Here is a 12,794-nt window from a genome sequence, read left to right as displayed (position 1 = left end):
CTGGATCTGGATGACCAACCTGGCCCATCAGGGATCTCTGGACAGTCGGTATCCCAGGCACAGTCCCATACCACCACAGATCCTCCCCCTCTCAGGAAACACCAGCACAGTACCCACCCAGCGGGCCCATACCTCTGTCCCCAGGACACGTCAATCAGCAGTGTGTCCACCACTACAGGCACCCCAGGCCACCCCACAAACACAGGATGATCAGGGACCTGGGGCCAGTGGGCACACGGTTCAGGGGACCGAGGCACAGGACAACAGGGAAGCTGAGAGGACTACTGGGCGATAGGTGGAGGAGAGGCCCAGGGATCTGACTCTCCAGGAGGCACTCACCAACATCCTGGGAGCATACCACCATTCCCAGGAGACGATGGGCCAGATCCTGGACAAGTTGCAGGAAACCTAGCGGCTGCAGGAGGGACAGTACCTGGGGCTCAGGGAGGACTTGAAGGACATCAACACCACCCTGGTCTCCATTGCAGGGATGCTGGCAGACATGGCCAACACCATGAGGGAGGCAGTGGCAGACCACCAGGCGCCTGACACTAGCCAAACCGATGAAGAGCCTTCCACCTCCGCTAGTAAACAGGAGGCCCCGCCACAGGAACAACAGGCCACCAGCACCTCACCCCCTGCAGGAGAACCACCCTGCAAACGGCCCCTGCGATCCAGGTAGAAGCCAGAGACTATTGCCAAGACCCCCATCAGGAAATAAGACTCTCCTAATTGTCACCCTTGTGTCCCACTCTGTCACCCTGTCCACCTTTAACTGCCATTTCTCAATTTCCTGTGCCCCCTTGGACAATGCACCTGTGATACAAATAGACCAGACGCTATCCTGGACATTCCTCCATCATCACCCCAGCCCATTGCACATCCCCCTCTAATCATTAGCACTTAAATAAACACCATTGGAATAAATACAAGTATGGAGTCTGTCAAATCATTTAACAATGTATTTGTTTAACAAGCTTTAAACACTGCAATATAACTGTACAGTAATGTATACATAGGAATGACCTGTAGTTGGCCCCAGTCAACACACCAGGGGCGATAGTGGGGCACAAATATCTGAAAATAGATATACCAAAGGGTACAGTAAGTCGCCATAGAAGTGGGAAAATCAGCCTGCCAGTGACAATGTCAAACACAAAACTGTCAATGTAAAGTGTAATTACAGTGTGTTATCTGTGTGTCATTGGAAGTACTGTTGTATTATTGTACTTCTGTTGTCCTCATCCTGTGCCTTCTCATCTTCACTGTCCACAGGGTCCACTGCTGCCACACTGCCATCTCCAGCCTCATCCTCCTGCAGAAAAGGCACCTGGCGACGTAAGGCAAGGTTGTGCAACATACAGCATGCCATGATGATTTGGCAGACCTTCTTGGGTGAGTAGTACAGGAATCCACCTGTTAGATGGAGGCAAAGATTCTTCTTGTTCGCCCATGTGCCTCATTGTAACGTTCCTCTGCCCTTGTGCTGGGATTCCTCACAGGGGTCAGTAGCCATGAGAAGTTGGGGTAACCAGAGTCACCTGCAAATATCGAGGGACAACGGTTAGACACGCACTATCCCATATGGCCCACACCATACCCATACATAAACATCCCCTGGGTGGGAACCAGGGCTCACCTATTAGCCACACCCGGTGCCTCTGGAGTTAAGCCATCACATATGGGATGCTGCCATTCCTCAGGATAAAGGCATCATGCACAGACCCAGGATACATGGAGATGTGCTGGTCTGCCAGGCACATTATCTGCACATTCATGGAGTGAAAGCTCTTTCGATTTCTGAACACCTGTTAATTTCTCCCGGGGGGGACAAATGCAATATGTGTACCATAAATAGCCCCAATTATGTTGGGGATATGTCCCATTCCATAGAAACTAGCTTTCACTGTGGCCAAATCCTCCACCTGGGGGAAAAGGATGCAGCTGTGCATGTGTTTAATCAGTGCAGACAATACTCTGGTCAGCACTATTGAGAACATTGGCTGAGACATTACTGCTGCCAAGCCCACTGTCACTTGGAAGGAGCCACTTGCCAGGAAATGGAGCACAGATAGGATTTGCCCAAGAGGGGGGATCCCAGTGGGCTGACAGATAGCAGATATCTGGCCAGGTTGCCATTGGGCACACAGCTCTGTGATTGTGGCCCTGTCAAGTCTGTAGGTGAGGATGATATGCCTATCTTCCATGGTTGCCAAGTCCACCAGGGGCCTGTACACAGGGGGATGTCTCCATCTCCTATTCATCTGCAGCAGTTGCAATCTAGGGGGCAAACGGTGAGTAGCTGGTCAGTATTCCAAATTTCCAAACACTACAATGCATTGCATGTTGTGACTGTAACACAATATTGTTGGATAGGCCCAAATTGTGCCTATGTGTACTGTGATGCAGTTAGGTGCCATGGCCTGCCCACCCCCTGAAATGGCTTCCTCCTGTCCTGTATGGAGGGACAGGTGGAAATGAAGTATTTCCGCTGACATTGTGTGCCGTTGCAGGAGGCGATTGAGAACCGCCGTGCAACTCCTCATTTGATACCATTGAGCCCAGTGGCCAATGGTGATGTACGCCGACGGAGATGGTACCCACCGCCGCGGACGTGTCCACCATTTTCTATCTGTTAGCCCACTTGCTACCTGACCTTCAACTGGAGAGGACCTACACTTCAGGTGCTGCTGTGACCTGTGTCTGGAACCGACCATGGCTCGTGTCACAGGGGAATGGGCCCCTGCCTTCACCGTTACGGATTTGGAGAGACTGGTGGATGGGGTCCTACCCCAGTACCGAATGCTGTATGGGCCTCCAGACCAACAGGTGAGTACACTGTGAGCACGATGGATGGGGCATGAATGCATGGAGTGCTGTGTGTGAGGGCCTCGTATGGGGGGGGTTGGGGTAAGGGCCCAGGGCAGCGTGCTGCTTGTATGGTGGGCAATGTCTGTGCATAAGGGGATGTGAGGGCTATGGTGGGCCATGAGTGTAACAGGCAGGACAGTCTGACTGATACCTTTTCCTATGTGTATTTCTCTGCAGGTCAGCGCCCATCAAAAAAAGGGTGTAATGGCGTGCCATCGCCAAGGACATGCAGGCCCTGGGGGTCTATGGTAGGTGGAGCACCCACTGTCGCAAACCGTAGGAGGACCTGAGACTCTGGGCATGGAAGACGGCAGGGGCCCAGCTGGGGATGGCCTTCCAACAAGGAAGGGGTGCCCGTCGAACCCTGAACCACCTGATGGCCCGCATACTGGCAGTGGCCTATCCGGAGCTGGATGGGTACTTGGGGGCTTCACAGCAGCCACAAGGGTGTGAGTACAGTGCCCCAATATACTACTTGCGCATGGTGGGGTGGCATCCGGGGGGATGTGGGCCTGTGGGTGCCCCTAGACCAGGCTGGACCGTGCAAGGTAGGGCCCATGTTGGGCAGGGTCTGATGTCAACCTCCTGCAAACAACCTAGTAGGCCTCCACTATTGGACAGGGGTCTGTGTGTTTCAGGATTGCTGCAATTGGCATTAGGTATCCCTGTCCATGGCCTGGTGACTAGTATTGTGACTGGTAGTGCATTGCTTAGTGCGTAGGGCTGTTCCCTGTGTGTGTGTGTGTGTGTGTCGTGTACGCCAACGGTGGTGTTGTTGCCGCGTTTCACCAAGGGTATCCTTTGTCTCGCACCCCTTTTTGTTTTGTCACCCTGTCCTTATGTGCATTAGCATAATCTGGCGGAGAAGCAGAGGCACCAGCGACGGGGAGAGCTGCATCCCACAGAGCCCAGGAGGCCGAATCCACCGACGGTGAGGTCACCAGTGGGACGGAGGGGGAGGGGAGCACCATGGCGTAGATAGGAGGGGACAGTTCTGACAGTGATACCTCCTCCAATGGAAGCTCCCTGGTGGTGGCGGACACCTCTGTGCCCACCCCAACTACAGGTACAGCAGCCACCCCCGTACCAGCACCACCCTCCCAGCTGCTCCTCAGCATGTTTCCCATGCCCGCTCACCCAGGAGGGTAGGCATTTCCTTCGCCCAAGGCACCTCAGGTCCTGCCCCAATTAGCCCTGCTGCCTTGCGTGAGGAAGCTATTGACCTACTGTGATCCATCTCTGTTGGACAGTCAACCATTGTGAATGCCATCCAGGGGCTAGCAGTCCATTTGCAACAGACAAATGCTCTCCTGGAGGGCATTCACTCTGGCATGGCGGCCCAACAGAGATCAATCCAGGATCTGGCCTCCTCCCTGATGGCAGCCATTGTCCCTGTTTCTAGCCTCCCTCTCCAACTTCCTCTACCCAATCCCATTCCCCACAACCCCAACCTATCCCAAGCATACAGGCAGACCAGCATTCACACAAGACAACACACAGGAGTGGTTCAGGCAAACACAAGCACCACACATCATCCCACAGGCACTCACACAAACACCATCCAGATGCAGACATACCAACATCCACTGCCTCCACTGTGTCCACCTTCTCCTCCTCGTCCACCTCCCTCTCAGTAGCGTCTACACTAACTCCTGTATGCACTACATCCTCATCCACTACCACCATCACACCTATCACTACACGTCCCTCAAAGGCAGTCACCACCCCCACATCCATGCACACGTCCCCTGTGTCCTCTCCCACTGTGTCTGGGCCCTCTCCTCCCAAAGTACACAAACGCAAGCACTCAGACACCCAACAGCCATCCACCTCACAACAGCATCCAGCCCATGCACCTGCACCCAAACACAGCAGACAGACACCTCCTTCTACCACTTCCTCCACTCCCAAACCTTCACCCTCTTCCCGCCCCAATGTCCCTAAGAAGCTTTTCTTCTCCACCGTTGACCTCTTCCCTACCACTCCCCCAATGTCCTGCATGTCGGGCCAGGGTGGTCAGAACCCAAGGCGAGCACCTCAGCCACCCAGTCCACAGCCACTTTAGTGTCAACAGCTACTGCAGGTGGGGGAGGATCCTGGGCACCAGGCAGCATCACTGACAGGGTGCCTGCACCAGGTGCATCAAGGAAGGGCAAGGAGGCACCACAAGCTATGAATAGGAAAGTCAAGGAGGCACCACCAGCTGGGACTAGGAAGGGCAAGGAGGCACCACTAGCTGCAGGAGTGAAGGGCAAGGGGCAATCCCCGGCTGCTGACAGGAAGGGAAGGGGCCTGCAGCAGCAGGCAGAAAGAACAGGAGGCCTGGTGCTGGGACTCATTCTGAGCCCCCACCACCAACCATGGTGGCTCAGCCGTCCAAGGCTGCAGGGGATGGGCTGGAGCCTCCCCCATCACTGCTAACACCTCCACCAGCACCACCACCAGCACAGCCACAAGCACCGCCAGCAGCACTGCCTCCAGCACCACCGCCAGCAGCAGCAGCCCCAGTGGGCAGCCGTCCAAGGCTGCAGGGGATAGGCTGGAGTCTCCCCCCACCACTGCCAGCACCGCCACCAGCACTCACTCCTTCCCAAGATGAAGCACACTGGGAACAATGCCCCCTCCAGAACCAGTGGAAGAAGCCACCCACTTGAGAGACTGTGGCCTTGCACTCCCCAGGACCAAGCAGTGGGCAAACCACCCACTTGAGAGACTGTGGCTTTGCCCTCCCAGGACCAAGCAGTGGGCAAACCACCCAATTGAGAGACTGTGGCCTTGCACTCCCCAGGACGGCGCACAGGGCATGTAGCCCCTTCAGGACCAGTGGTGTTGTACCATCTTCCAGCTGAGGTGCCCACCCATTCCCTGTCCCCCTGAGATGCCTGTGTGTTTTCGAGCTGATGCCCCTGCAGTGTTCTCTCCGTGTTGTTGCAGGAGTGAGGCGGGCCTTGGCCTATGTGTTGTGGCCCTGTGGCCCACAGACATTGAGGACTGGGCAGTGTCCCTCCTTTGTAAATATGTATATACATTTGTGATTTGATGCACTTATTCATGTTCTTTAATCATATTCCACTAACTTTCTTCCAATCATTTTGTCCTTGCATTATTCCTGAGGGGTACGGGGTGGATATGTAATGTTACTGCATCTGTTTGTATGTATGGTGTTGGGGGTGGGGGTGTTGGGTGTTGCGTGTGTGTGCCACTCTCTTTTTCCTCCTCCCTCCCTTGTGTGCTAGGCGGCAGTACTCACCGTGGTCGTCTTCGCCGGTGTTGGTGTTCGTAATGCAGGAAAAGGTAGACAAGCATGGGAAATATGTGCAACTCGGGCTCCATGGCTTTGTGGTTGTTCCCTGAGTCTCCAGAGGTGAGTCCTTCGGCTTCTGTGTTCTGTTTCCGCCATGCTTTTGATGTCATTGGTACTGCCCCAGAACAGGTGGCGGATAGGCTGGTCATAATACAGTGGGCAGTACATTGTTTTCCACCTGGCTGTTGGCGGTTACCACCGTGGTGCTTGTTGCTACCGCCGTGGCGGTCAGTGTGTTAATGTTAAAGTGGCTGTCTGTCTGAGTGGTTTCCGCCATGGTCATAATTCCATTTTTTTGTTACCGCCAGCCTGTTCACAGTATTACCGCCGCTTTATCACCGACCGCCAGGGTTGTAATGAAGGCCTATGTGGACACATCAAAATTATTAAATACAAAACTTCCTGTTTTTGTTGGGGGCGTCTGCGTTTTTGGTCCTGGGCTCAGCAGCCATCTAGGGAAACCTACTAAACCCAGACATTTCTGAAAAACAGACACCCTAGGGAGTCCAGGGAGGTGTGACTTGCATGGATCCCTTAGTGTTTTCTTACCCAGAATCCTCAGCAAACTTCAAATTTAGCTAAAAAATCACATTTTCCCCACATTTCTGTATGGGATCACTACACCTGCTCAAATTTCCTGCCACCCAACCTTCCCCTCAGTCTCCTGATAAAAATGATACCTTACTTGTGTAGGTGGGCCAAGTGCCTGTGACAGGGAAGAGCCAAAAACATGTCAAAATTGAGAGGGAACCAAAGCGGGTTCAAAAGGGCAGTTTGAAAAAGAATGTTTTTAGGCTGACAAGTGTGGCATACTTTTTATCGGTATAGATGCGACAATGCTGGGTGGTAGGAATTTTGTGGATTCCTGCAGAATCCGAAGGTTCCATCACAAAAATGTGGGAAAAATGTGTGATTTCAAGCAACATTGGAGGTTTGCAGGGCACTCTGGGTTAGAAAATTGTGCGGGGTGCATGTGAAGCACATCACCCTGGACTCACCCAGATGTTTAGTTTTCAGATGTGTCTAAGTCTCATAGATTTTTCTACATGGCACTGTCCCAAAGTCTAAAAAGTGCAGCCCTCACCATTCCAAGTGGTACGATTTTGGAGTTAGACAAGCTCTCATGGCCCAAATGTAAAACCAAAACTCAAAATAATTAAATGTCCTCTTGCTTGCTATTGGGATAACATCTTTTAGTGTGCTGGGGGAGAGTTGAAAGACTGTTACCCCCTTCAGTTGTGGTGGAGGCATAACCATGCCCATACTGGTTAGTAACCACCATCCCACAATTTTGTTTTTATTTCCTGGCATCTAGTAGGCTTTCTGCCCCCCGGGGGGGGGGGAGTGGATCGGGGGTAATTACCCCATCTGCCCACTGATGACCAAAACAACTCTGTCCCCATTTATTTGGGCTGGGGTATGGCCATAACTCCTGGTGTCTGATGGGCTTTCTGCCCCCTTGGGGGAAGATAGTCCTTACAAAAATAGGATGATGTGCCCTCAAGGGGGGGAGAAATGGCCAACAGTCATGTGCCCCCATGGAGATCGACCCTTGCCCAAGGGGCTGCCTCCCAAACAAAACACACACACCAATCCCTGGTGCCTAAGTGGTTTGGCCTAAAATAAAATTGTCCCCCAGGGGAGTGACCTTACCTAAGGGGTCACTCTCCACTTTAAAAATTTTTTTTTTAAAAATCCCTGGCGCCTAGCGGTTTCTGCCCCCTTTGGGGGCAAATCAGCCTAATTACAATAGGCTGATCTGCCCCCAAGGGGGGAAGATATGGCCTAAAAAGAATTTGCCCCCCAGGGAGTGACCCTTGCCTAAGAGGTTGCTCCCCTTGCGTGAAATTGCTGTGTAAAAAAGAAATCTCTTGTGTCTAGTGGTTTCTGCCACCCTTGAGGGCAGATTGGCCTAATAAAAATAGGCCAATCGGCCCCCAAGGGGGGAAGAAATGGCCTAAAATCTATTTGTTCCCCAGGGGAGTGACTCTTGCCTAAGGGTTGCTCCCCACCAATAAAAAAAAAAGGTAATTAATATAATCTGATCGGCCCACAAGGGGGGCAGAAATGGCCTTACTATAAAAAGCCTCCCTTGGGGAGCGACCCTTGACTAAGAGGCCGCTCCCCTTCTTTGTTTAGCTAAGGTAAACAAACTCCCTGGTGTCTAGTGGGCATTTCTGCAGCTTAATTCCTTTACGATCGGGCTGCAGAAATGCTCAGAAAGACATCAAAAGAAAGGAAAAGCCTTTCCTTTCCTTTGATGTCTCTCTGCCCGCTCCCATCCCCCGATCGGAAGAGAAATACAAGTCAACCTCTGATGAGGTCAGCACGCGATCGTGCGCTGTCATCAGATGTCACTGGGGGTCCCTGCCCTGGAGGGGTGGGCCAGTGCCAGGATGTTATGATTACGTCCTCAGCACAGGAGCACTGTGCCGCGGGATGTAACCATTATGTCCCCAGCACAGAAGTGGTTAATGTAATTTAAATATGAGAATATCTCTTTGCTCTCTTTTGAATTTATAAGATTAATTCATCCCTATGTTCCCTTTCCTTACCATTCCTTCCTTGATTTTCAACCGAAAAATTTCTTAAGACTCTAATTGTAGTTTTCAATATTCTGATTTACACTTTTTAATAGCAAGATAAAGATGTTACAATTTTCTATTTTTTTGCAGCAATCTCAAATTCATGCTATCTTCCAAACCTTGCAAAACACATGTACAATGTGTCTCTACAATATCAAAACTGACCTGATTTGCTAACATGGGCCGCCTCTTTTTTTAGCTATCTAATTTACCAGTAGGGACCCCTTTTATTTTGATACCCAGGCCATTTCTGACACAGTTTGACCTTGCAACAGAACAAGTAGGACCAGATTTATGTGCTTTGTGGCTCAGGGCAGTGCAGCAAGTCACCTTGGTGCGCTGACCTGCGTCACAGGGAGGGGGCAGGAATGCTCTCTGTTTATCCAATGCAGCACATTCCATTGCTTTCCCCCTTCCACTGGTGCCCTTTTGTTTGCCTAGCACCAATGGAGACACTCTTGAACCATGGTGCAAGGGTACCTGCATTGCATCCAGGATTGTTTTTATGCAGGAAGGAGCACCTTCCTGCACAAAAACAATCCTGAGAGGCCTTTTCCTCTTTCTATGTGGGCTGTAGACACAGCCCACATAGAAAGAGGAAAAACACGAGGAGAAATAAACATATTTCGCCTCGTTGCATCTCTCTTCGGGAAGTGTATCTTTTTGGGGCATTTTCAGGTTTACAAGTTCTTGTAAATCTGGGAATGAGTCAAAAATCATTGATGTTGCATGGGAACACCCAGGAAACACCAATGGAAACACCTTTCTGGCGCAGAGAATTATAACAGAGTGATTTGGCTGCATTACATTACTCAAGATTTATGAAGCCACGCAGGGACAAGCATGGTGGCCTTGCGTGGCTTTATAAATCTCACTTAAGGTCTGCTTCACTCTTGCACTATGTTGTGAGGCGCAAGAGCAATACAAACTGGGTCATAAATATAGCCACTAGTGTTTTATCCACCCCAGATGTTACCCCAGCCTCACTTCCTAAGAATATCTGGTCCTTTGAGAAACTGCTTGCTACGGGGCTCATTTAGAGAACTGATTCATTACTACAGCAAGGCAGCAATGTAAAAAGTTGCACTATGGTACAACAGTTCCAAACACTGTGGATGCACCATATTTATGGTACAGCACACCATGTCATAAGGTCCCAAGGTGCATCACAAATATTGAAACATCCATGGGACTGATGCTGCAGTTATGTAAAGTAAGTGCTAGCACATCCAGCGTTGCATGGTACTTGTCACATCTGTAGACTGGGTTGGAAAGCACTTGACAGCTCTGTGTGACAGAGGGCAGTGTCCAGGTGGTGATTCTGGCTTGGTGTAATTGGTTTATGTCCCTGTCACTTCATGACTGTTGGGCTGACACATGGCCTCTCAAGACTTAAGTTGTCAGAGCTGTTACCAGGATACCGACCTGAATGTACCCCACAGTCATATGTACATGTGAAGAATGCTCCTGTGGCCTATGTGCCACAATATTGTATTCCCTATTCTGCCCAATATCTTTATTCATTCAGTCTGTCAGAAATCCTACCATGATGGATGCAACACACACATAGGGAAGCCCAGAGACAGACTGGCTCACCCAAACACAGTGTATGTGCCACCCAGCTTGCAGATTTACTGGATATTTCAAAATCATATGTTGTATTTCCAGTATCGTACATGTGATAGTCAGGCAGCTATTTATTTGCACACAAAGCTGGAAATGTGCCAGTAAGTAATTCATTCCCAGGAGTGACATCACAAGGACTTGGGCCTACAAATCTCCTCCGCACTTCATTTTTCTGTGTGTGCTGCATCCTGCAGCACACATGGGTGGTGGAATTTGGCTCACAGGATATTTTTGTTAGCAGGAAGATGCCCCTTCATGCACACATAGATTTCTGCACGCGATATTTGCATCCCTGCTCCATGGTGCAAGTGTGTCTGAGTAAGTCCTAGGTAGCCAAACAGCACTGGACTAGGGGAACAGGCATTATTGTTTTGCATCCCGTTAGGTACAGCACATTACTTGCACTGCCCTTTCACACACAGCCATGTAGTAGTTTAGATCAGTTTAGCGGATTTATAGAGCGCATGGCTACCCGGAGGCATCCCAGCACTAAAAGAAGGACGGGAGAACCAAAAAAACATAGCGTAACTATGCTGAGAAAAGAAGAGTCTTGAGTTTTCTACGAAGGAAAGTTCAGAACTATCCTGTCGGAGTGCCAGGGGAAGGGAGTTCCATATATTAGCTTCTCTAAAAGCAAAGGATCTGCCTCCTGATCTAGCTTTCCTAATAGGACAGGTATTAATTAAGGCTGCCGAAGAAGACCTAAGAGATCTTCCGGGAACACAGGGAGTAATAATTTGTCTAAGGAAGGCAGGACCCTTAACATGAAGAGCTTGGTGCACGATACACAAAACTATCTTTTGCTGGATAGGAAGCCAGTGGAGGGAGGCTAAGGCTGGTTTGGCAGATAGGTGTCTGGGAATGTTCATAAGAAGGTGGGCTGTAGCATTTTGAACCACCTGCAGACTCTTTAATACAAAGGTAGGAGAGCTCAAAAACAGAACATCCCCATAGTCCAAGTGGGATAATATGAGGACCTGAGTGATGAGTCTTCTGGCAAGAAAAGAAGACATTTAAAGATTTTCCTGAGGATTCTTAGAAAATTGAAGCAAGTGGCCACAAGTTTTTTGACATGATATTCCATTGTAAGGCGAGAGTCTAGCCAGACACCTAAGCTTTTTATTGTTTCCTTTGGAGGAGGGAAATCATTCAGTCTTTCTGGGATAGAGATAGGGGATTTAAATAGGGAAAAATTCCCGACCAACATCACCTCCGTTTTCATTAGTTTAAGCTTACTGTCTGCCATCCATCTAGCAGTCTCTGAGAGACAGGAATAGAGAGAGGCCTGGTCAGAGTTTACATTGGTGGAAAAGGAGTCAACTAGCTGGGTGTCGTCAGACAATGATATTACGGATAAACCGTAGGGTTCTCCCATCTTGGCCAAGAGGAGACATATGGATGTTAAAAAGAGTAGGGCTCAGGGAAGAGCCCTGAGGAACCCCACAGTTAAGGGGAGAAATATTGGAAAAGAAGGACCTATCCAGGACTTGGAAGGACCTATCTTCTAAAAACAAGGAGAGCCAATTAAAAGCAGTACCCTCAATTCCTGCTTGGGTAATTCATTAAAGAAGAATTTTGTGATCCACTGTATCGAAAGCAGGGCTCAAATCTAATAGAATGATGGCTGTGTAATCACCCGCATCTAGACGTTGTTGAGTGTCTTCTGTCACCTCCAAAAGGGCAGTTTCCGTGCTATGTTGAGGTCTGAAGCCCATCTGGGTGGGATGAAGAAGCTTATGCTCTTCCAGACAGCTTGTTACTTGTCTATAAAAAATTTTTTCAATTATTTTGGATGCTATTGGGAGGAGAGCAATAGGTTTAGTATGGTAGGGTAGGGTGACTATCTCCTCTGCACTGTGTGGCTTGGCACATTCTATGCCCTACTGGTTACAGTCACAGGACATTAGGGGAACTCTCCTGTGATGCACATGTGTTGGATGTAAACAGACATCATGACGTGCAGCACACACCTTCATCCAGTGGACAATTTTTTGAACTACTCTCCCTTGAATCTATGCTTGAGTGTCAGAAGGTGAACACACTCTTGCAGCCCACGCACTCTCAGCATTTGCAAACTGTTCCACATTGCAAGATTTCTGTTGTGTATGTCTTGCATAGGCAAATGTGTTCTGCACATGGTGTTAACATGCACACATGTTTTAGTTGACATGATGTTGGGTGGGGGGGTGACACACAGCATCAAACCATTGGAATAAGTGAGTGAGCTATTAGGCCTCACTGCAGTGAACCAGGGAAACGTGGTCAGGTACACTACTGATGTTCAATGAACAACATTCTGCCAATCACACATGATCTCTGTCTCACTCTTGTCATAGGCAGTTGCAGCACAGCTACTCTGAGGGCCAGTGTTTGTGTGGTCCTTCTGGTCTAAGAAAACATAATTCATT

This window comes from Pleurodeles waltl, chromosome 4_1 (assembly GCF_031143425.1).
Source record: "Pleurodeles waltl isolate 20211129_DDA chromosome 4_1, aPleWal1.hap1.20221129, whole genome shotgun sequence".
Lineage (NCBI taxonomy): Eukaryota > Metazoa > Chordata > Amphibia > Caudata > Salamandridae > Pleurodeles > Pleurodeles waltl.
Note: the sequence above shows the minus strand (reverse complement) of the source record.